This window comes from Ischnura elegans, chromosome 4, assembly GCF_921293095.1.
Source record: "Ischnura elegans chromosome 4, ioIscEleg1.1, whole genome shotgun sequence".
NCBI lineage: Eukaryota > Metazoa > Arthropoda > Insecta > Odonata > Coenagrionidae > Ischnura > Ischnura elegans.
Window position 1 is genome coordinate 20,477,882 of NC_060249.1, and position 26,189 is coordinate 20,504,070.

A 26,189-nucleotide genomic window follows, 5' to 3' on the forward strand; every position below is an offset into this window, starting at 1 on the left:
GTTCATTCAGAACCTGATACCATTTTCACTATTGGGAATACATTTTTGCTATATTCCATTTTGGATTCCTCAAAGTATCGCGGGAAACCATCAACTTTACCGTATTCAACACATTTAAAACTCCATTTACTGAAATTCATCCTGCTAATGCATAATTATATTTTAGAATATGTGCAATCTTTTTATATGTTAAACGATTTTAATTTCTCCTGGTGAATACTACGGATGAATATTTCTCGGGTTCTCAGCCAGGTTAATGCTTTTATATAAGCAGACGATTCGAGAGACGAATTGTCTCCCATCTTCAAGGCCGTGTTCCTTTATGGAAGTCTAATTTCACCCTGTACCGGATCGACCGTTTGCCGAGGACATCAATGTGGCTCAGGTGTCGTCCGATTGGCTGTAGGTCATTTGAAATTCTTCACGTTCTTCCCTTATGTTTTTTTATACAGCTGATTACAGGTCTCCTTGTATTGCTAAGATGAAAGCCGGTGTCCCGATTGAAATTTTTGGGATTGAGGAGGATACCTATTGCTTCCTTAATAATGCGGTCCCAGTAACATTGTGCGTGGCAAAGGATTTTTAAAAATATGTTAATCGAGAATGAATTAGCATTACTCACATAGCCACGATTCTTAAGCATTTCACATTGATTTTTGAGTGATTTAAGAATGCTCTTCTCAGCAGTGGATTTTTTTAGCTGGAAACTATACAAATAGATTTGGCCTCACTGGAGTCCATGCAGCAATTTTTCCAATGTGAAAGAATATTCATGTATCAGGCTCTTGGGGCCTTTCTGCAACCACAGTCAAGAGTTGAGTGCGGTAATTGAGGTAGCTATGCCAAGTAACCTCTTTCATTTCCTGGTTACGAGTATGTGAAGATGATGGTCCACCCGTGATGTGCATTGTTTTGCGACTTGACTAAACGAACACTCCCATTCCCTGATGCAAGCCGAATATTGGTTTGGATAAGAGAGGGTGGAGGCGGCACATCATGTACCGAAGCATCAACTCATTTATTTTTTTTATTCTCCAATATTTTTATTCATTCCATTCAAAGCTGCCAAATATCCTCGACATATGTGCAAGTTACCAATTCTGATCAGTTATCGATGATAAATGAAAAAAAAATCGCCGAATTCATATTTTATCTGAATAATGAACTGAATTCCAATTTTGGCGGATTTCCTGCATCCCGAAAAGAGGTGCGGATTTGTAATGAATCCAATACTCGGCCAGTGATATATTGACGCAAGCCCTGGCCTGTAAATTTGAATGCTAAGTCAATTGAAGCCGATAAAAAATATACTCCATCACGTCAAAAGCAATGGGAAATGTTTGGCGGTGTGGAAATTTTAAGCGTACCGTATATATACGTATGTGGGCGTAGCGTATGTTGCGACAAAATTATAGCGAAAAATGAAGGCAATTTAAGGGTGCTCGCTACACTTTGACTGAAAGCGTTGGTGAATGAAACCTTGTGATTTAGAAGAGGTCAGAAGTCGATATCTATAATTAAATTCAGATGTGTTACTTGTAATTCATAGTTAAAGGAGAACCCTCAGAATATTTTTCATACTGTAATTTTCACATTGTATAATGTATGATTGAAATGTCAATTAATGGTAAATGGGCCATAGTGTCTCTGCTTGCGTTATATTATTCTTCATTTGAAATGCCTTGGGACATAGGCAATGCTTTTGCAAATAATTGAGCGACCAACAATGAGTAAGTCATTTTCTGTTGTGATAAAATAATGTGATAAGTGTAAATATTAAGCGACAAATTTTCTTAAATAGAGTAAACCATGCGTTAGGTAAATTCGTAGCACCCAAAAAGATTATCAATGCGTTAGTTAATCATAAATTATTAACCATCAGTTGAAAACACATGAGATAGGAGGCATTATTCCTATTAGACCTGTATTTTTTGTGGCACATGTATATACTACATTGCTATTATTTACTAATTACCTTAGACCAGAGGTTGTTATGGAACTAAAGACGTACTGATAATTATTCTTACATTATAGCGCCACCGCGACCGACTTTTTTTTAATAGTCACCTCCTCGTTGCTTATCCGTGTTCACGTGCATATGTGTTTGGATTAAAAGTACTTTTTGGGCACAAACAGGCAAAAAAGTTTCGGTCCTAGTGACCCAAGTCTCTGCAATCTCTTTAATTTGGAAGTGAATCACGTTGGGTTAGGTTTTCATTAGCAGGAGAGCGGATGTATCACGTTCGGTCGCTCGGTCCCTGTTCGCCAACCCTTAACTGTCCCAATCGAACGGGTCCAAGTCCTTCGTTTCCCTCCAACACTCGTTACCTATCCGCTCGTCCCATCTAGTCCTCTCCCCTACGTTACCCATCCACTCGCATTGCCGTCAGTGCAAAATAAAAAAAGACTTCCAATTTTTATTCTCGTATCGTATACTTGAAGAAAGTCATCGAAACCTTTTTCTCCCTAGTCCTCCTCGCAAATCTTGCTATTTTTCTTCCTTTTGTCTCCTGCCCTGCCAGAAGAGAAAAATCTTTCTTATTCTAACTTGCAGGTGTTAGCAGAATGGAACCGAGCAAAGAATTAATTGCAAATTTATGTTCCATATTTAGCCTCTGGGAATATCACGGATAGTTTAGTATTTACTAAATAAGAATGAAATTATGAATAATTAACAAGTGCTATTTTTGACCAAGGCCACAGCCGGATATGCTCATGACACACCATTAGGAGATTATCTATTATTTATAAAGTAAATAATTACAATGGTGTTAGTCCCTGGCGGTCCATCTGTGATAGCAACGCCAGGAGAAATGGAAGCATGACTTAAAAGAATCGACAACCAGCTCAGAAGAATCTCATCCGCAACCGTCACTGGTAAATGTGTATTCTAACAAGAAGAAAATTTCACCTCGGTAAATTACATTGGCATTTCGGAACTTGGTTAGAATAGGAAACTGGACGTAGACTGGCATCTGTCGTTCGATTCTTGGTTCTGGAAATATTTACCCTTGGCAGTTAACGAGTAGTAATTAAATTGCCAATAAAATTAATGCGACTCTTTCTTCTCTACATGCAGTGCTATGTAAATCCGTAGGTTAGAGAGCCATGGAAGTGAATTGATTGCTGAAATCTTAAGAAATGCCATTCATGGTTGATAGAGGTGAACGGCGCTACATTCGCCTTCATTTGTCATTTTCGGATCGTTTGTTTCCCTGCCGTACCTTGTATCAGACCTTTCCGGGAGTGGTATTGTTACACTATTTTTCTTCAAGTTTTAGACGTGTGAAGATACCGAGATACGGATGTAAAATATGGGAAAAAGCTTCGTGCACATCGTTACGACCGTATCGACTGATTTTCAGTTGGGATTCAGACCTTAATGAAGGGATAGGATAGAGAAATTCGATATTCTTTTCAATTGGCTTGATTAAGCGGAAAGAGTGCTCGATGAATACAGTCACTATGTGTAGGTAATTCTAAGGGGATACCGTCGTAACTGGAAGCAAATAATGGGGACGAGATAAAGAACTGATATAGTATTGTGAAAGATAAGTGCAAGCCAAATTTACATGGACAAGCGCTGTATAAATATTTATTTGCGTAACTATCCTTTGGAACTATAGGTATCTAATATTTATGTTCAAATTCCGAAATCAAAAAAGTAATGCATTTGCATTAGTGCCTTTTTCCTATAGATACAACAAATTTAATATAACACTATTTGTTGGGTAGTTCCCCCCTCCCCTTCGGCTAGTGTCGCCGTCCTCGGGGTTATCCAAGGTCCAGCCAATCCCCTTTCGGCCCCTTTCTCGTGGTCTCTATCAAGGGCACTCGACTAACACCCTTTTGGAGTGAAGGCAGTGCTGTTACTTTAGGGTCAGTAACCCTCAGACCCTATCATCTATGCCCTTGCCGACGGCGTGGGTGTCATTCAGTGTTTAACGAAAGCCGGGAGCGTGTGGACGCTGAGTTTTGGCGTGCACTTCCCTGTAAGTCGCGCGCGAAATAAAGCGAATTCCATTGAAGGTGTACTCGCCCTTTATTTATCATAACCCGGGGCACACGTCCCCGCGCGCACATCTTTTGAGCCACCTTCGGGCCGGATTGAGCAAATACTATTAAAAAAAACCCTTGTTCTGGCAAGCTCCTTCTTACCACAATGGAACTCAAACCCGCCAACTTCGGTTTGACAGACCAAATAGCCACCTAATCCTTCGGGAAGAAGTCCTCGCCCCGTCCTTGTCGGACACGTACCTAGCTTTGGGGGCTTCATTCGCCCCATCCCTTCCAAAATATTGTTTCTTGTGGCGGCTACCCGCGATGCATTTGCTGAGGAGACCACTAGCCCAAGTGCACCTACCGTCTGACACTCTACTTTTCCAAAACGTTGAATTGTATAGCGAAAAAAACTACGAATTTATGATTTATCTAAATGAAATACGTTTCTGACTTAATGACATTAATGGCGTGCGCATTAATGACATAATATCTGTTTAGGGAACCCCCATGCCTCCCGAACACCTCAGAAGAAAATTTCTAGCTACTTACCTGGTGCTTGCTAGTAATTCTGAACAGATAAAAATTAAATTCGAAATAAATACAAGGTATAATGACGATTCTTGAAAAATATTGGATGCAAGGAAGTTGGTGGACGTCTGTGTAGAATGAGCTTCAGAGTGGAGTGTTGTGTGACCCGGAAGTAGGTAGGTGACTCGGCAGTGTGACTCAGTGAAAAAAACTGTTCTCTACTTCTCGATTGACTCTCATACTAACGATACCAGTTGCTGTTGGTTGTGCGCGAGTGGGGTGATTAATTTCCATTTCTCGCTCGTAGTAAATGATGCCTACATCAAATACCAGGGTATTCGTCATACACCCTATCTGAGGAAGGGATGGTTTAGGTTAAGGCCTTTTCAATTTCGTTCGCAAAATCTGAAGGGGAAGCCTTACTCAGAGGCTAAATTTATCGTTATCTTAAACCTCACTTCCGTAGGGAAGCAAATTTTTTTCGATGAGTCACAGGGTGACTTACTAAAACGATTGACGCATTTGAGTACACATTGGCTAGCCGTGAGTCATTAAGGACCTCCATTCTTATCATTGTATGCTCACGTAATGTTACTACTACATCGCCTAAAGCCCGGTTTACGTCACCTTTTTGTGTAGTAATTTCAATCATCAGTCAAATTCTTTCTATGCTTAAAGACCAAGAAATACGTACTATCAATGCGACAAATATTCTTGCAAAACTTTTGTAGGAAGTCGGTGTTCTTTCCCTTAGAAATGTAGATTGTTGTATTTTTTTCACACTTAATAATTAAATTAAGAACGTCATTTCAACACATTGAATCATTAGTGATTAAATAATTACTTTAATACACAATTTATAATCTATAATTGTATAGGCGCGTTTCGCTGTTTTGTGTACATGGTTAGGTAAAAATTCTTTGTAAGTAATATTTCTCCAATTAACCGTTTCGGGGTGGTAAGAATGACAATTTGATGATAGCAATTTTATTCAGCTTTGCATATTTTACGGAGTGAAGTATCTCGTGTACTGCTTACTATCATATGGCTGTGTCCTATTGATACAAAGCGTTAAAACCACAGTACTTTCTTGCTAATGAAGATTAATAGTAGAAGTGCGCTTTAGGGGTGCGTTGCCAACAGGGTCTTTTGCACCGCTCAATTTTCCTTTTCATTAAGCAAGTTTATTGATTTCTGATAAGTGCTTTCAACAAAAAGGGGCCTTCTTTAGTATGAAATCACACGAGTTTGCTAATGAATAGTATTTGCTTTTTCGATTGACAAGTGACGAAGCAATTTTTTCTTGCCCTTTCTCTAATCCTTTCGGACATACGTATAAAATGAACGAGCATGGGCGAGAATAACATGTCATTTAATGCAGGTAAGAACCTATTATTTAAGAAGAAGCCTTTCTTCTACCTCACTTCTTCTAATATGCAGCTTGTTTCCCCTCTGAAAAAAATAACTTTATTTTATTATTCTATGCGATTCCAATTTTATTTTCTGAATGTTTTCCAATTTTCTCGCGTAGTGTCAATAATGTTGACATTTTAATCATCCATAATTTCTTAACTTGTATTGATGGTAGGCCTGGGGGGATTCCTTTTTTCTGCTGAACACATTAAAATCAAAGTTTCTAAGGCTTTCGAACGTTAATTTCCTTCTATTTCAATATTTTTAGAAAGTACTCTTATTTGATTTAGTTCCATCATGTCTGCACTCTGGATTATAAAATTATTAACCTTTCCTATCAATATGTTTCTGCAAGTAACTACTCCCACATATTTGTCAACACCCTGAAAACCAAGTTAAGACCGAGATGAAATTTATGTATCTTTAAATTGGTGAAGATACGTCGGTTTTCAACATGTATCATATCCAATCTAGTAAAAATCAGATACGTTTAAATTTGAGGTGGTAGTTTATGTGACTAAACTTTCATAAAAATGTATCAGTCGATGTTTTTATCCACTGCCTAAAACTGCAATGTTGGCAAATCCCGGAGGAAAATCTGCTGACAGAAGAATGGTTAAATATCAACCACGCCGCGGGGAGGGGGGTGATACCACATCGTAAAATATTATCAGTGGAATTTTAAACTGGAAGGGTGATTACCGTTTTTTTCTGCAATGGTGAAATTTATCGGATGTGAAAGTGAAAGGGAAATGGTAACACGTGCTGCAAAAGTGAAAGGATTGGTGCGCGGTATCAGATAAGACAAATTGATACGTGAAGAGTGGGTTTCTTGTGTTCGTGTACGGCCTTATTTATCGTATTCAAATGTTAAAAGATAGTTGAATAATTACTTAAAATGCTGTAATTGATGGTACAATTTGGATTATTGAGTTAATGGATTATTAAAGTTCATTATTGATGGAAACCCTACATGGCATGAATGGAAAATCTTGTTGATATAACTTTTTATTATGAAGCGTTTTTCCTGGTCCTAACCATAATTGAGTATTTATGGAATGTAGTTTTGGTAAGATACGCCATAGATGCATCATCATATGTAAAAATAATTGCTGGATGTATTAGCTAAAATTTGACATATACTGATACATCTATACTCTTCTACCTTAATAACGAAAATGTTTTCTGATCCATTGAACTGACAAACTGCACCTGAAAACATTTTTAATTGGAATCAGATTGAAACCTGATTTGGTTAAAAGGCTTCCGAAAGTAGTACGAATGGATCAGGTTCCGAGTAATTATTATAGTAATTAAACGGAGAATCATGGTGCTAGGTGTTAGGCCCTCGCGGTCCATCAAAGATGGGAACGCGAGGTAGAAAGGACTTCCAAGAAGCCATATCCAATTGAAAGCCTCAAACCTACGCTAAAGCCGCGCGAAGCGTTATTTGTAATATGTCTAATCCTACCGCGAGAACAGCGGTGAAATATACAAGAATTACCATGAATAAAAATTCCCCTGGACCGGGAATTGAACCACGGACCTTTGGTTCTAAGTGGTCCGAGGGCCTAACACTTGAAAAAAAATAGATGTCCCGCACCATGAGCCTCGACATAATTGCCATGGGAATCAAAGAACCTGAGTAGGGTAGTAGTCTGCGCAGTGGCCCAGAAAGCCAAACAACGTCCGTGGTTCGATTCCCATTCCAGGGGAATTTTTTCTCACGGCAATTCTTGTATATTTCACCGTCGTTCTCGCGTTAGAATTAAAAATATTACCCATAGAAGCCAACAGCCTATTCTTCGATGGAACCAATTCCTACAGTTATAAACCTTGTCATTTAATTTTGAGAGAGTTGCGAAAATTTGGGACATCTATGTCCCTTGGACTTTATAGGATTAAAGGGACCAAATGTATTTAAAATTTGAGGGCGTTTCTTTTGTCCTTGTGATAAAGTTCAGCGGACCAACGGATAGAAAAATGTTTTTTATCTGCAATTACCTAAACTACGTGCATTAATTATGGAATAAATATACACGAAAATTACAGTATATGAATCCTTATAGACTTCATGACGGATTATCATAACTTTTAATCAAGAATATGTAACCTGCATTTAGATTAATTTTTTACGCTAGTTTAATTTTATTACTCGATTAGGTAATTAATTTGACAGCTATTGGTTTCTGTAAGTGGAATTCTATAAAAATATGGAGAATTCTCGTGTCATAAATTTTTCTGGAGTTATTATGCATCAAAGTATGATGTCTTGGCTGCACTTACAATTAGTGTCGAAAGTATTATTCAGTTTTGTTACCATGTAATGGAGTCAGTTGGAATAGGACACTAGAGGGCCTCCACATTAGTGATGTTGGGTGCCAGGAACATAGGAAATGATTCGGCTGCTTTAGAATTCAACATTGTTCCCCGCGGCTCGAAACTTCATGAGATGATAGAGAAAATAGAATGAGAGCGAGTAAGGCATACGCTGCTCCCTACGAAACTTCAACGCACGTTTACTGCGGTAGACCTAAATGCGCCTGACGCGGCGAGGGCACACATAATGCTATTTTCAGGAATGAATATAGTCGAGTGCAGTGCCATTTTATTTCCCGTTAACTCTACGAGAACAAAGCGAAATAGAATGCCCCCATTCACCCCTTGGTCGCTGCAGCATTAACTTTATTGTAAGCTTACAGCGTTCGTCACCGAGGGCGCTGTGCCTTTTTGGTCCAGCCACCTCTTTAGCACTTCTAACAAGACCGAGGATAAGGACAAGGGAACAAGGAGACTTACATTTAGAAGTTAACAGTCTGCCCCGTTGAAGCTCGATTTTTGCTGCCCCCTGTGCATTTTTATCGATTATTAAAATTGCCCTCTGCGGTGCATCGTGGCCATGATATCATAGCGATTAATTCACTCACAGTATTCACCATGAATTATTTACAATCGGTGAAGATAGAATTGAAAATAATAAATTTTCCAGACCACATTTTCATAAATGTAAAGTTTTGCTAATAGGATTAATTATATCTGGTTTCATATTGAAATTCTGATCACTCTTCCCGTTAGCGACACTCGTGACGGCTTTTGTTAATCCATTTTAATGCACACTAGGTAGCAAAATGTCAAAAGGCCAACTAAAGAATCTTCTCAGGTAATATCCGTGACTTCATTTCAGTCCGGTGTATAATTTACATGTGGTCTCAATTTAGTGGTCAGCAGGGAATTATTCAGGCTAATTAGTAGCTTCATTATTAACTCCTCCTGTGCTCTTGGTGCCCCACTATAAGAACTCATCACTCTCACTCAATCTGCCGTTCTTTCTTGACGTAGGACATGATTTAAACTTGAAATTTTCAAGCTTTGTCTACAGGTGTCCGTTCATGAAACACAATTATTTTACATCCGGATCGGCCTGCGGGTTGTATCACCGAGCGAGGAATATTTGAGAAAGCTATCGAGGCAAAATTTAAAAATTTGACACACCAACAAATGATCACAGGATTCTACGTTATCTGCGATCAAAATTTCAAGATGAAAGTATAAGCTTTAAACGAGTGATATGTCACTATAAGATACTGATTAAACGGGAGTGATGCTTTCTCTTTCATGGTAATCCATCTTCGGCTGATCAGCATTGAAATTTACTTTTACATCTTTACTTGAATTACATTATACTGTGTTTAAAATATGCTTATCCATCATATAAATAACGTGTACCTCCATGCATTATTTTTGTGTCATAGCGTATTTGATTCCATAATTGACTAAAGTTAATGTTGGCAATCGATATAATCCTGCGCCGCTTTTTAATGAACTAACATTGGCTGCTTTGTTTACTAAGGGTTATGCTTCATTGCCATACGCTAACGAGGCCATATGTTTGCGCGTTTAAAATATTTTGGTCCTTTTATTTGAGCTTCCTTAATTAACTCCATATTTAATGAAATGATTAAAAAATTAAATATTGAAATGGTGTTAACCGCTCTCTTATTTGTGCAAAAATAAAATCACGGTTCAGTAACCCATCTTGATTAGTCAAACAAATGTATAGTCAAGAGTCGCCTTAACTCCGTAAAATTATCATTTCCATATACCCAAACGTCTAAATTTTCGGTTGCACTACCACCTTCCTCGGAGTTAGGAAAAAGAGTTAGAAGTTTATTTTATAGAAATATTCACTAAAATTTGTCTTTAATAGACGACCGGTGTCATCCAGAGGTAGATACCATTTTTAATCATCGTCAAAAACTGGTCGTTTATCAAAAGCATATTTTTGAGAAAATTCGTATTTCGTTCTAACTTAAATCCAAAAATCTATATTTTCAACGCTTGAGAAGCATTCTCTGAGGCCTTTTTGTATCTTGCCAATGAAAACGTGGGGATTGATGGATTTATGTGCGGCGTTAATAGCTCAAGGAGTTGAGAGGGAAGAAAATAAGGAGAGAAAAGAATGTAGCGGGAAGGAACTGTCTGGCGCCTCGGACTTAGAGTGGTTCAGTGAACCGGAATGCTTCGCGGCCCGCTCCCTGGCTCACTCATCCGTTAATCCTTTGATAGGACGAGGTAATAACATTTATAAAACCGACCACTGCTCCGACCTCCCATCAAGGAAGGGACGATCCCCTACGACCCTTTTCTTGGATGTCGGGCTGAGACAGTGGGTGCTAACTCAATTATTCGAGCCGCCAAAGAACTTGTTTCATTAATTGTCACTTTCCTCCATGATGGAAATCGTGTTGACGCACGATAAATCATCGTCTATTACTCGTTATAAATTGTTTCACTCGGCCCTATTTCCTTCTTTCCTTTTCCCTCGCGAGTAGGTATACCTCACATCCGTCATCTTTATGCGATAAAAAGTCTTCTGCTTCAATTTCTCTTTTCTCCACTTTTCGCCAAACAGTCACTACTTACATGACGTCACTGTTGGAATCATTTTCAGTACTATTCAATTTCATGATTCCTCATATTTGAGACTCCCTGAACAATTACATCTCGGTTGCTCTTCTTTTGGTGATACGAAAGGAAAATTTGTAAAATATCTCATTCTTCAAAACATATTAAAGATTTTTGGCATGCTCTAAAATTATTGATCGTGGCTGTCTCAAATTATGAAATATCGTGTAATGACAATGATAGAAATATTTAAATATTATTTTTTTTCACAGGTGTCGCAAATGTAATAACCCGCTTTCATATGTTGATATCAATCACCTGTTATTCATTCAAGTAAAACAACCGAGCGATGCGAAATGCCCATAGCCGTCTTGGTTCCCAGAAACTAAACTTCTATTACTGCTGTATCTGTCGCAAAACCAGTTCTTACAGGCCCTGACTTAGGGAAATCGCTATTAGAAACTATTTAGAAATTATTAGGCTTTAGGAAAGAACTTCGTTTCCTTCCGTATCGAACAAGGGGGAGTTGCATTCATTACAAGGAACTGATTTTCATAAATGGAAAAGTATACATGATTGTAACAGGTATTTAAACGATTATATTTAATGAAAAAATATATATGATGTCCCTAAAGTAGCTTTTATTGTGAGACTTATCATAATCATGTTAATGAGATGAAGGGTTCTAAGTTTTGATTATGAATACAAAATTGAATTCTCTGAGGGATTATTTTGCTTCCTGATTTTTATCAACTTTCAAATAGGCAATTTTTATGGGAGTGGATTGTTTTTGGATATGAGTGACGTGGACACGTAGGCACTCTTCCATTGGTGTACTCGACGTTCCGAATTAAATTTGCTTAGAGCATTTTGCATGTTTGAAAGTTTGGTCGATTAGATCTTATGCACACCCTCTGAAACTGCCGGGTACTGTATGAAATTGTAACATATGTAAATGCACAGCAGGAAATTTTTTTAAGGGCGCTTAAATATTCGTGTGTGTCAGGTTGAGTATGTTATGGCCGTATCTGAGTCTAAAACTAGGCCATGAGAACTGTTGCTGTTTTCCCACCCCTGCCACTCACATTCGAGGGCGTACAAAATACCCTGGGATCGAGTCCTAAAAGTGGAAAATAGTCTCACTTGCAGGATGCAAATTTGAATGCATAATATCACTGAATTGATTTCGCGAAGTTCCAAATATTCCATTATGTATTGTGTTAGATCTTTGATCAGTTTATTTGTTAACCAATCGAATAAGAAAATGTGAAATATGACACGGAAAGAGTTATCCTTTAAGCTCTTTTTAATAATAATGTGCTAAGTCTAAATATTATTTCTATTTGTGTTACATTCATATTATTAAAGGTTTATTCGGTACTTGCACCGCTCAATACAGGTTTGGAGAGGCGTAACTGTGTACCTATATGTACTTAATTTTGTAATATTAGTACCCCTTAATACCATTTTCAGTCCGCGTATGAATTAATTTCATTATTTCTGAGTGCATTCCCACTTAGTATTAATATTTGCTAATTTATTTCTTTGTAAAATACATTATAAGCTGTCCTGTGAAATTGAGAGGATAAGCAAGATGCTAATAAGAAGTAAGCATTAGTGATTCCTTTTAAATGTATCTCAATTAATTACCTCACTCTAAGCAATAATAGTTTTCTATAAATCTTAACGGACGGCAAGCTTCGAAAAGGATATTTCATTTGGAATAAATCCCACTCTCTGTGCTGTAGTGGTATTCATTTTAATGATAACTCTCGGCTGAAATTCATATTGAAACATTCATTCAACTATAATTGTTTTGTATGCTATTTTCTACATGCTTTTGTAATGATGAAACAATTTAGCCGATCGCACAATTTTACAACTGTTAATAAATAAAAATGTAATTGTTTACAATTTTTATCAATGTAATGTGTGTAATAGGTATGCCATTGAATCTTTTTTAGCGGACATCTTGCCGTAGAGCAGGGGTTCCCAAACTTTTTTGTACCACGCCCCCCCCCCCCGCCCGCTACACAGATCAGCTTTCCATTTTGCAATACCCTGTTTCCACGGCGCCGTACATACCAACTCCTACTTGTACAAGTACTTGTGCTCGTACAAGTATGTTCCTACTTGATACGGTGAGTAGGTAGAATTTTTTGTTCACTGTTGAATGCAGTAACGCAGAATGGAAAGATTCAATAATTGTACGTATGATGAAAATTAAAACAAGTATTACATGAAAAACGAATATAATTACTAATAAAAAATTTAACATTGTAACACAGATACATTTTCAATTTAAGGAAGGTGAAACAATAGGCCTACCTACTTACAAAAACACAACATAAAATGTAATTTAGTGAGATGGGTGCGCTTGCATGTTGATAAGTTGACAGATCCTGGGTTGAGTTTCAGACAAAGCACAGCGTAGGTCACTTTCGACATCAAGTTTGTTGCGGTACTTGGTTTTGATCGCCACAAGAGTTGAAAACGCTTTTTCGCACATGTATGTTGTTGAAAAAGGCAAGTACATCCAAACAGCTTTCTCTGAAACACTGGGGTAAACTTCTAAGTACTTTAACCAGTACTGTAACCTTCTTTGATAAAGTTTACAACTTTATTGAAACTTTACGAAAAAAATTATGAAAACTTAGGAAGGCTTTATTTCAAAGATACGAGGAAATTATTTTTGTAATTTTTTTGTTTATTTCATTTGGGTGTCACGCCCCCCCTGGACTTTCTCCACGCCCCCCCTGGACTTTCTCCACGCCCCCCCTGGGGGGCGCGCCCCCCAGTTTGGGAACCTCTGCCGTAGAGGATGTCCCTTCACTGTATACTTTTGTTCATGCATGTGAAAATTTTAAGGTCATTTCATAAGTATAATAAGTAACTATCTACATACTCGTCTGTAAAATTTTTTCACGAGACAAAGTTGAGGTAAAGTCTCATTAGTCCAACTAAGATTTGTGTTTTTTCTATAAAGGAGCAGTATATTCCGGTAGAAGTGGAACGAATTCAGGATAAGCAAGAGGGGTCTAGGTATAACTGCATGATTTCTTTTCATTTATGAGAGAAAAATATATCGAAAGGGATTATTATATTCAATGCCGGATTACCGTTAGAATTCAGATCGATTGGAGTTACTCCTTACGCGAATTCAAGAGGCTCGTTAGGTAATATGCAATTAAGATGAAATTGCTGGTTGAATGCTATGGTGCCCTGGTGTGGGTTACTCGTTGGGGTAAGAGTTTGAATTGGAGATATGGTGGAAGTGGTCTCATGGTGGGGATTTGGGTTTTATTTCCTGCAAGTTTGAGTAAATCTAAAACTTTTAATCATTATCACAGATATTAATATACTCGGCAATATAAATGGTTCGTTATGACGGCTTGATGCACGCGAACGCTGGTCAGCCAGATGAACCAAAAAAATGTGGCATTCAATCAATATTTCTGAAATAAAATATTATTTATTCGAATATCTCTCTAGGTATGACTGGGCTGAAAGCGATACGTTTTATTAATCTTGTAAAAGGGTAATGTCACTGAGGAAGGTGCGCTGTTATCTATTTTCCGGGAGGGGAGGAAATTGAGTTGAGGGGCAAGGTCAAATGGAATGCGTAGGTTCAGGTATTAAACGAGGTGTGGTGAAAATATATGGTGAATTTTTTTATGCTTTATTTATTTAATCATTCAAAAGCAGCCGAAACGGCCTTTTCATTGAATAGAAAAGTTAAAATCTGCAGCTCTTCCAAATATAAACTATTAAAATTATAAAAAGGATATAAAAAATTCAGAAGATGGCTTTCCGAAGCTGCCTCCTGAATGATCTGATAGGGATTGATAGATCCAGCGAAGGGTGTGTAGTCGAAATGGTATTGAAAAAGGTAGGGAGTCTGTAAAAAAGTGATCTCTGGGAGAGAAAAGGACGGAGAAAGGAGCGGGTGGGAATGTGGAGTGAAAAGAAAGGGAGTATTTCCGAGGATCGGAATATGCCATTTAAGGCATTGTAAATGAAGGAAAGATCATGAATATTCCTACGAGTGGATATTAATACAAATTTTTTGTTATTTGCACTTTATTATTGCGAAATTCAACTACGCGTGTGGATACGTAGCATCATCGTCATAAGGTAGACTAGAAGCCAATTAATTGGACAACTGATGATGCGAAGCATCAAAACGCAGAGTTAAATTTCTCTTTTGAAAGTAGACATTATGAAATAAATTATGCTTGCACCATGGAATAAATGAAATAAATGCCCCTAGTCCTTCACGTTTAAGCTCTATTCACGCTCCAATTTCGCTTTCTTTATGCTTGGTTTCAAAAGATGTCCACAGCGAAGCGATTAGCGTAGAGGGCAGCATTTATTTCAATATTTACAATGGAGCATTGGAAACATATGAATTCAATGCATCATATCATCTTGGATATAAATTTTGGTTTGTAGCCCAAACCTATTGTCATTCAGCTTAGTAAAACCACAAGTCTGTTTCCACACACTTTTATTTAAACAGATCATGATTTCGGAAATCTTAAAATTATCTTTTATTCAAACCTATTGTGTTTACTTGGATTACTCTACCGTCAGCGCCGCTTTTGGCGAGTTTGTTTGCCCATTTTAAGACGCATTTGATGACTGTACATTTTTTGGAGAATCCACTGTTGTAATATACGTGGTCATGTTGCCCTGGTGTGGGTGAATGTGGGTGAATGGGTTGGGAGATATGGGGGGAGTGGTCTCAGGGTGTGTGGAAAAGGAACACAGCAGGAGTGTAGCGGGAGTATGAGAAGACATGAATGGGCTGGGCTTTGACAACAGCCCAGAGTGCGCCGTAAATAAAGTGAGGAAATGTCTTGACACTTGCCATGGTTTGGTACTGGGTAGGGTTCTCCGCACGTCTTGTGCTCTGCTCTCTCCCAAGCTTGCGGTGAGAATGGGGTTATGGTTTAGGGAGGAGTTCAGAGCGGAGAATCTGGAGTGAAACGGGCAGGGCTTGTTTGGAAGAGTGGTGTAAGGGAAGGAATCGAGGTTTTGAGAAGTTAGAAATTCCATTCTACTGAATCGTGCTTGGAGGGTGAGGGGGTTGCTGGGGATAGTGGGTTTAGGGAGGTGTATGAAGATGGCATTTCACGAGGTTGTGGAAAAGCAAGCTGCTGGTTGGAACCACATTAAGTTAGAATACTTAAATACGATCGGGTTGGCTGCATAAGAGCAGCTTGAGAGGAGTTTCTTTGTCTCGTAAATTTCCTCAGAAATATTCGCAAAAAAATGTTTCTAGTAGTCGAAACAGTGGATTCATGTAAGTGATCGGGGAAAGGCGAAATTTAGAAAGGAATGTAAACATAGTTGAGCTATCATTTCCGGGGGAATGATACTTTGAAGTTTTTCTTCTTATCTTACTCCAATATTTTTAATATTTGATCTAAGCTCATGTGAATTCGGATACTATTCTCGGATGATGTGATTCTATGGTTCAAGAATTTTTAGGAATTTCATTTGTCTGAATGATTAATGAACAGAGTACATGGGCGATAAATATTGAAAAACAATACTAAATCTAAATAATCAATACAGCAGAGGAAAATTACCTATATTAATCTTGAAATAACATGAACCGTAAAAATTTATATAATTAAATTACTTATTATTTACTCGGGAATATTTTATTTGTAAATCTTATCTGAATAATATTACTGTAAAAATTGACTGAAACGATTATAAATTTAGTGTGCCCGAATATGGAAAAAATTGTGTAGAAATAGAAAGAGAATTGGCGCCTCATTATGTTACTTAAGTCTTTTCTGAGCTGGCATCGTGAACGGCCAATGATAATACGAAGATGATGAAAGAAATTATTACATGTTTTGGGTGTCCCTTCGTTTCCCTGGTTACTCTGAATTTCCAAATTGCCTGCCAATCCTCCATATCCTTTCTCTTCTTTGGTATTATGAGACAAAACTATGTCCTCTCAATGAATTAAAGCCATATTTCCCATTTGGGTTTATTACCGCACTTATATCCAATTGAAAATGCTGGCAGAAGTATTGCATGGCGGTACCTCTCCCTGTATTGTACCGTTTTTTTCATGCGAGTATTGCCTGTGTAATCAATTGATACCTAATTCAATTTCTTAAGGTCATTTTTATGTCAATACGGAGCAGATAATTTCTCCTGTCGATACATTAATCACAGTGACTCATGATTTCTGTCATTATATTTATTGTCCTAATATAGACAACCTCAGTATTGATTTTTCAATGCAGATATAATGATTTTCTAGCGATTGTAGAAGAGGAGGTAAGTAGTTCCCCTAGTAATAGTATTTTAACGCCCACAAGTGTCAGAAGATGGGAATCACCATTCCTACTAGCATATCCCGTGAGGGTAGCAGAGCAGAGCTCTGTGAAATGACCTCGCAGCTTGGGTCGCCAGCTGAGGCGATGATATATCCTGTGCGCTAATAAAAACTGCGCATCTTCGTGATTAGGTCGTCCGCTTCCCGGGTGTCCATGACTATCCGTTTAGCTGGACAAGTTTTTGCTATTCATGTTCAGAAGCGTGGAGTATTTGCACTTTCTTGACTTCCTCCGGTGTATAAATGGAGTATTTTTTCTTCCTCCTTCGTCGTGCAGAGTAAAAGTAGAGTACTGAAGATGAGATCGTGGTGGCAAAAAGCCGAGACTAAAATTGATACATCCAACTTGAATAATAAGATGGCTAATGGATAAAGTCAATCAATTGAATTGTATCATGTATATTTTCTTAGCATCTGAATATAATTCTTTATCATTTAATAGGTTAAGAATTAAATGGATTCAATCGAAATAACAGAGTAAAGCTTCGCGATTTGTAAAAAAAAACTACGGGCGTACAGAAAGCGTGACGCAGATGTTAAACGAATTAGGCAGGGAGCCGCTAGAGACTCGGAGGCTGCGCGCTAGGCTTAGATTGATTAAGCATATTTAGAGTAGATATCTTTAAAAGCAACTCGGAGAATATCATGTTAGAGCCACGCATTTCCAGGTCCGACAGAAGTGATAAATTAAGAGAGATATTTTCCCGAACGGTTAGATATGGGAATATTTTTCCCCCGAACCATAATGACCTTTAATAAATGCTTGTCGTAATTTTATTTGAGCATTTTCTTTTTTCATATTAACCCTTTCACTGTTGTGAACGTACCTTTTCTTCCTCTCTGCCATGCGCCTAGCACTTTCTCCGCATGTGAGGGATAGGTTTTTGTAGATTGAGCGGCAGCGAAAGTGTTAAGCGGCTGTTGTCCTAACACCCCCCGCCACACCCCTTTTTAGGCGGCTCATACGGTAGCATTTAGATATAAATGTAGATGGAAAACACTTAATCGGCTACATCTGTCGGAATCAGTATTACCGTGACTTTTCCAGAGACGGTGGGCCATAACATAATTCAGGATTTTTCTGTTTCCCTTTAAGACGTATGCTGGCAAACTGAAAATCGCCTTCCTTAATTCTGGCTCAGAAATTCACTGGCATTTAAATGCATCTTCATCGCTGTCTCACTTCCTGTTGACGTATAGAGATCTCTTGGTACCTCTTTTTTCTCCATTATATTGTTTTCCTCTGTTAATTCTAATAGCAGTATTTTATTTTGCCGAAGTTACGGGACCAATCGACCTTCCTTATTTGGGCAAGAATAAGAGTGACCGTATACTCAGGGAGTGTCTTCGGCAAAGAGTGGGTAGTTCAATTACCATTTTGAAATTTCGGTTGATGTGAACAGTTTGACACCCGAGAAACTTCTGAATCAGAAATATAAATGTTTTAGTTATAATTCTGTACAGGGAATGGGGAATGTAAATGGCATCGCATTTCCGCCATTTAATCGAGAAGGTACTTCGTAAGTGAAAAATGCCTTTATATATTTGCTATTTGTAATCAATCTTTTAAAAGTCAATATTGCACTAAACCTAGAAACATTTTTATCACCTATGAAGATAAATATTTGAATAGGTTAGTGTTATAAAACTGTCGGGAAAATTGCGGAAATGGTCGGGAGGGTCTTAAAATATCATTAGGAAGTCATCTTGATATTACAGTTATCATCTTATCGCGATCTATTTTCCAGGTTTTCACAATTCTTCACTCAATATTAAGATTATTTTCCAAATTACATAGATAATTTAAACCATTACTGTTGAATAAATAATGTCTAGTTTAAAATAACATCATCAACTATTACATTATTCATGAATAGAAATCGGACTGCACCGCTCTTTGCAATCCAAAAAGATAAAGAGTGACCACGTGTATTACGCTATCCATAAGCGTATTAAGTAATGATATTTCATACGCAAGATCATTTTTGATACTTTCAATATTATGGGAGCTTAAAAGACTATTGTTTTTCAGGAATCATATTTTTAGAGACCAGAGGATTTTTCATTTCTTGCTTATCCCTTAAAAATCCATAAAATGGAGGAAATAGGAATAAAAACATGTTTTAGCCTAATGAGGCCAAGACTTTAACTTCCTAACATGCAACAACAAGGGATTCGTGTCTTTTAAATAGGTATATTTATTTCATTGGATTATTCTATTTTTTAGTGCATCCCCACTCTGTTCAATCCGTTATCCCTGTGCTCATGCTCGCCCTATCCGAAGTTTGTGAGTAAATAATGGGATCCGTACTTTTAGAGATTTGAGAAATTATTTTGTAATATTTTATTTTTTGTGACTATAAAAGAGAAATTCACAGAAAAGAGAGAGCAAAAATCAGCGATAGAGAAGCCATAATATCATAAATCGCATTTGAAAAATGGTTATTTTATTTTTATTTTTCCTCGAAATTTTCCTTATTGTATATACTATCATAGGTATCGTCCCGGGGTTATAACTTATTAATTTATTGTATTTTTCTTTATCCTATCATTAAAAATACATTTTAGTCTGTGTAAATATATGTAATATGTAATAAAAATTCTTAATTCATTAGCTATAATTATGTTTCGCCGTAATTATTCAGCAATGATTACGATATCATACATTTTATAGTTGTGTACACTCATGAAATATTTTTGAAGACTGTGTGATTTCTTTTCTTCCTCCTGTTCTTTAAATATTGATGTTAGAATATTTTGCGTGGTTTTTTTCATTAATAAGAAATATATTGAACGAATAATAAATTCATTGCCCCCTGTTTAAGTACGTTCGATAAACATGCGAAATTCTACTTATTTTATTCTGGTGATTTGATATTTTAGACTCGTGCTCGATTACTTTATTTCATTTTAATTTCCAGGTATTTTGTTTTTAAAGAACTCTTAAACCTGCGTATCAATTATAGTTTGTCATCCCTCTCCGACATTTTTTAATCCTCTTAATCTGGGTCGCAACGCTATAATTGGTAGTGTAGGAAATAGGGAAAAGAAGCAGGTTCGTGATAAGACTGGATAAATGAGGCTAACGCAGGACAGATGAGAGGTGGAGGATGAAAATGAATTGGATAAAAGATAAAATGAGTGATGAAAGGAGATAAGCCCTGAAGGCGGTGCTTGTGTGTAATATATGTTCAGGAAATCTTGTCAACCATGCATTACGCTTATGTTCCAGCTTTCAACTTCGGGTAATGTTCCTTATCCAGACTGAAATATGGGTGAGACGAGGAATAAGTCGGCGTCTGTTGTGCTAGCCGCTCTTGAGAGAAATAGCGAACGGAATGCGTTGCCAAAACGTAATGCAGTATTTCTTACACCAATGTGAAATGCAAAGTGTAACGTTCGTTGATAAGTGCTAGAAATGATTTGATGGAATTAATAGTCGTAATTAAGCTGAAATTAGTTCATTATATTGAATCCAAAAAAATATATCTCACAGTTTTTTCGTTGGTGTCTTACTCGTCTACAATTTTCTCAGCATATATATTTCGTAAAGCTAAATAACCCTCTTTCATTTTTAATATATGGAGCGGATATAATTACTTTCAGCATACCAAGGACCAGTCCACATCTGTTAAGTGTATTTCCTTATTTCGTCATGTTGAATTCTCTTTTCGGGGAGTAGAAAACGTATTATTGCTCGTAATACCTTAGTGCTTTTGTAGAGATTAATACGGCGATTTTCTCGGAAACCGATCTTGATGAAATTCAATTATTAGACCTTGAGCTGGGAAGCGAAAGGGGCAAGGATTATACCGGAGGTCTAGCATAGTTGATTTCTATCCTTGGTGACCGAATTTCACCAGGAAAACCATCTGACAAGTGGTAAATGTGTGTTGGGAGAGAAATGAGGAAATTGGGCTTGAATCAGGTTGGGCGTCGGCCGACAAATTCAGGCGGGTATTGGTACCGGCCGGTGCCAATACTTCAGCTTTCGGAAGGGTAGTTCACTTTTAGGTCTATAGAGCAATTTTCCGCATGCTCCCTGGCAACGTATACTGTGGAACTTGTTCCAGTACCCCGATCCCCGATGAACAGCCATTGATTTCCTGGAATATAAGTACTCTACGCTAATGTAATAGAAACTGACCTGGTTTTTGGCAGCTCATTAGCATTTTCTAGAGTTTCAAATAGGACCTCTAAAATAGACAAATACTCCTGGGTCGATTTTTATTAGTTTATTACTGCGGTTAGGAATTCCTTTATCCCACCATTACAATCTATGCTCTTTATAGGACTATGAAAAGCTTGGATTGTGATTTTGGAACAAGCATTGGAGATAAATTGCACTAATATATTGATAACTAATCTTGGGTTAGGAAAATCTGTACCAGTTTAAATGATTTCATTTGGGACTTAGAAAATTACACCTGTCTTTCAAAATCTGTGGAATTTTGTATTGAATAAGTGTGGAGTGCTCATTACAACAGTTATTAGTGCCACGACTAGTATAACTGCTCTTGAAACGTCGCTCGCTTGTTACCCTCTTTTAAGAATGCTAAAAGCTTGGCAATATTCTGTGGGCGATCCAATTATTTTCCCATGTATGCCATGTAGTATTTGCAATCGTGAGGATTAGCTCTGGAGTTATTTGGTAGATAATATTATCGCGAATATAATGTTTTGGCAACAATTCTAATAATATTTAATTTGAATTTTGTAAAGCTATTTTAATGGTTGATAGCACATGTACTAATTGACTAGAGAATCCTCCATTGCAGTACTCGTGGTTTTTACCTTTCAAATTTAGCCACGATTTCTCTTCCCTCTCTCAATGGCACAGTATTTATTTTCCCTCGGGTCATTTTCCTTGCCAGTAACATATGTCACCGCCCCATTCTGCATAATCAGAGGCACTACGCTTTCCCTGGAACTCCTTCGCCTCTCCTCTTCTGAGGAATTGCTGTTGGTTTTATTTGCTTCTTCTTCTCTCCTTTTCCTGCGAGGATGCTTTCCCAAAGGAAAGGTCTCATTCAGGGGCGGATAATAAGCTACGTGTCTCTCTTCTTCGGCATTCAAAGAAATGTTCCCAGAAATGGCCGCGATAATGATACCTGGGATATTATTCCCTCTCTTTTATTTATTAAGACGGACTTTTGGTATCTCATGAAAGGAATTATTTATGTTCCTTTGGCCTCTTTGTCCCATTTCTTTCTTACGTACCACTTAAACTTTCATCGCAATTGATTTAGTGCTACTTGGGTCGATGGGCTCACGCCATAGAAATAATGGTCCTATTGAAACAACTGAGAATGAGATATTGAACTCATTTCGAAAAGTGTAAGCATTTCTTTTTAATTTACTCTTATCAACCATAATACAGAATAAAAATTATATATTCTCTCAAATGGCTAGGTAAAAAAAATGACATTCTTTTTGGGATTCTTTCTGGATTAAGTGATTTTTCAAATATTTAATAGTTTTATGCATGCCTATATGAATAATAAATTCAGGGTTATCAGGGTTTGTTATGTATTTTTTTTTTGGCATTTCATTATTGGATACAGAAAAAATTTCGCTCTTCTTCTCCGATTCCAATTCACGTATTGATTGAATTATATGGCTAAAGGAGTATTATAGGTCTGTTACTGACATTGCACCTGATACTACACCCTTTATATGTTAATCATTCAGGAGAAGAAATGCATTACGTTATTTGAACGCTTTCGGAAATTACAGAGCAAGCGAGCTCCGTCTTCATCTTGTACGATTTTCACTTCCTCCATCCTTCATCCTGGACTGGAAGATATACCATTCATCTGATATGGCTGATTGATATTATTATTCGAAATTGGTCGTGAATAAATATAGTGTCCATATTTTTTTAGTTTGAAGAATTTTGATTTGTCCTCCGTAAAAAGAAGTAACCATTTTATGAGCTGAGATTTTCAGCCTGCTGAATTTTATAACCGCATAAAAAAGATAATATGTTACCTTTTTCCTTGTTTTTAACGGTTTTCCTTAGCGCATAAATCCCCTTTTTACACGTGGTTTGTAGCTGAACAACCTATACGACGCACGGACGAGCACTTTAAAGTGCATCGCGTAAATCCGTGAAATGAATGAAAAAATAGTCAAGGATGTGCCCAAGGTGCCCAAACATCCCCTACCATATTTCTTAAGGATTTAAAGTACTATTGAGGCAAAGATACTGCTTGAAGATGTGCGATTAGGTGCCCCCTATAACATAGACTAAAGAAATAGGTTGCTGGATGTATTGACTAAAGTAAACCAGAATTCAGTGGATAAGACTGGATTCCCTGTGTAGTTTGAGTTCATGGATTGGGTTGGGTTGGGGCTAGAAGCTGGGTTACTCCCGCGCTGTCCTCTTACTTTACTCCTGCGGAGGATGTCACCATCACTCGCCACCATGGTGCGACTCGTGATTCTCGTCGAATGGGCTCTTCGAGCGCTCCACTGCACCTTACTACGTCCAAGTTTTGGTGATGAATTTTCTTCCAGCGTGGAAGTCTCCAAATATTGCCTCCCCTGTTTTAGTTGAGACTCCATCCCTTCAATCCCTCCACTGCTCCTCCGCAATGTGTCCGTGTTGCCTGCGGCGTGTTGGTTGGTTGGCGTGTAAATGTTCCACTCCATGCTGTCATACAATAAATTACCTTCCGAGGATCTCTCTCAAAAACTCTGCATCCAATTCAGTAAAAATTCCGACATCTTGGGCGCTATTCTGTTTCATCATAGCGCCATATTATCTTGAGCTATGGTAAAATAGCGTATCTTATACTGCTCGCGTAGTTCCGTTTCGAATCAAGTCTTCAATTAGCGCGTGCTGCTCTAATTACTCGTGTGATCGGAACGAGTTTTTAGGCTTGACACATAGAGTAGCTATTTCTAACCCGTTATTCTTTACGACTCCGTGGCACTATAATGACAAGCATAAAACAAAATGTGGAAATCATGAAAGAAGCGAGACATTTTGAGGTGATCATATACACATGCATTTCTTTAGTATCTATAACTTCTCCAGAGTAAACCTCAGTCATTAGTTGCCCTTTCTGTAAGGGTTATCTTCTATTCAGTAATCGTAACGATATCATTAATTTTGTTGTTGTGCCCACTAATCACGTAATTGTAAAGACTGCATGATTTGTTTTATTTAACATGCTGTTTAAGTTCATCGATTTGTAAAAAAATTTGATCGTTTTTTATTACGGTACATTTAACTTTGCCGGAAATATTGCATTGAAAATTAGTTGTACATGAGGTGAAAATGTATGCGATACTACTCCCATCGGCTTGGCTGAAAATGATGGGACACGGAATGCGTTTGATGGAGTATTGATAACTCTAGGAAATGTTCGGACGTTGTAAAGGGAGTAATTTTCGGTGTACCTTTCTTATATATCACCTAAAAAATATAGCGTGAATTAGCCTATGGAAACGGATAAGAATGCATTACCACGATAGCACATGTATTTTTGGACCTACTGGATGATTTTAATTACCGTTTCGCATTGGTGAAGCATTTTTCCTGGTTTACTTTGCTCAACAATGCATTAGAATGGCAAGTAGAAGTTATAGCGAAGATTTAGCAGTTGATGTAATAGGCTCAAGTCGTAATCAGTGGTGCTCAAGGTCATTCAAAATTCTGATAATGATTGATGCTAATTCGCTACTGTTCGTACCACGTACGTGATCTAAATGCTAATCAACTGTTAGATGAACTCGGAGATTGGTCATAATGTATACCAAATATCATCAATCTAACTATCAGCATAATTGAATAGGTTACAATAGATTAACAGAAACAAAGCTAATGCAGTCGGGTGGTACTCTACGGAATATGGATTGAATTTATAATGAATTAATGAAGGTTTAATGAGTAGTTTCGAAAATTATCGTGTTATCTCATTGCCTGTGATGGAATCGGTGAGGAAAACCATTTCCTTTGATTCGCATAGGATTTAAAAGAATCCTCCAGCCCACCCCGTCAACCTCAATAAAACTTTTCCGTTGAAACGTTTTTAAGAGTCATGTGGTAATTATCAGGTTGAAGAATTATGGCGTTATTATTTTGTGTGGAAATTTCCTATACATTATTTAAACACATCGTACAATTCCACCTGATTTGTTCTTTCGATTTCGACTTCCACAGCGTTAATATCGATATCAAATACGCAGTAGTATACATTTTCGAGCCATATATTCACCTAGTGATACGAGAGAGTGGGGTATGGGAAGAGTTAAAGGTAAGGAAAGTTTTTTTTGAACAATTATTGAGTACTCTGCGGGAAAGAGGGGACCCACCGAACCGGCTATCATATTCTTATAATCGCATGTGTTTCAATAATGTTTTATAGATGCAATAGTGTGAAATAAAAATTCCTGAGTGTTGTTATGATATCATAGATTGGTGTTTAGTGAATGAAGCATTTAAATAACGCAGCAATATTTTTATGCATTCCGTTCGTGAATTTCAACCCTCTTCTGAGTCACATTGCCTGGTGGAAAACTGTTAATTATCAGATAGGTTTCTGTTTTCTTCCTAGCTACGTTTTCTTCCTAAGCGCGCGCTACGAGGAACAAAATTGTTTGAAGAAATGGAATACATCCTATAGGATTGAAATAAGATTTTTTCTCTCCATCATTGCTCTGTATAGCTGCCAGAGGAGAAATTGAGAGAAAAAAATGGAGGGGATGAGAGAATATACATTGGAGAAAAGCGAGAGGATGTAGAAGATAGTGAAATAGTTAATGGAATCAAAGGAGGGGACGCAAAAATGAGAGGAATAATTTTGCAGACGTACCTATTACCACAAACACATATCTAGGTTAGTGCTACTCACAAAAATAATTTCATCTTAGCGTGTAGAGAGAATTTTTTATGCATCACGTGACTATCAACCACTGTATGAGGGTCATAACTATTCTTCAGAATTATCATATTCATGGTAAGTTATCTTTA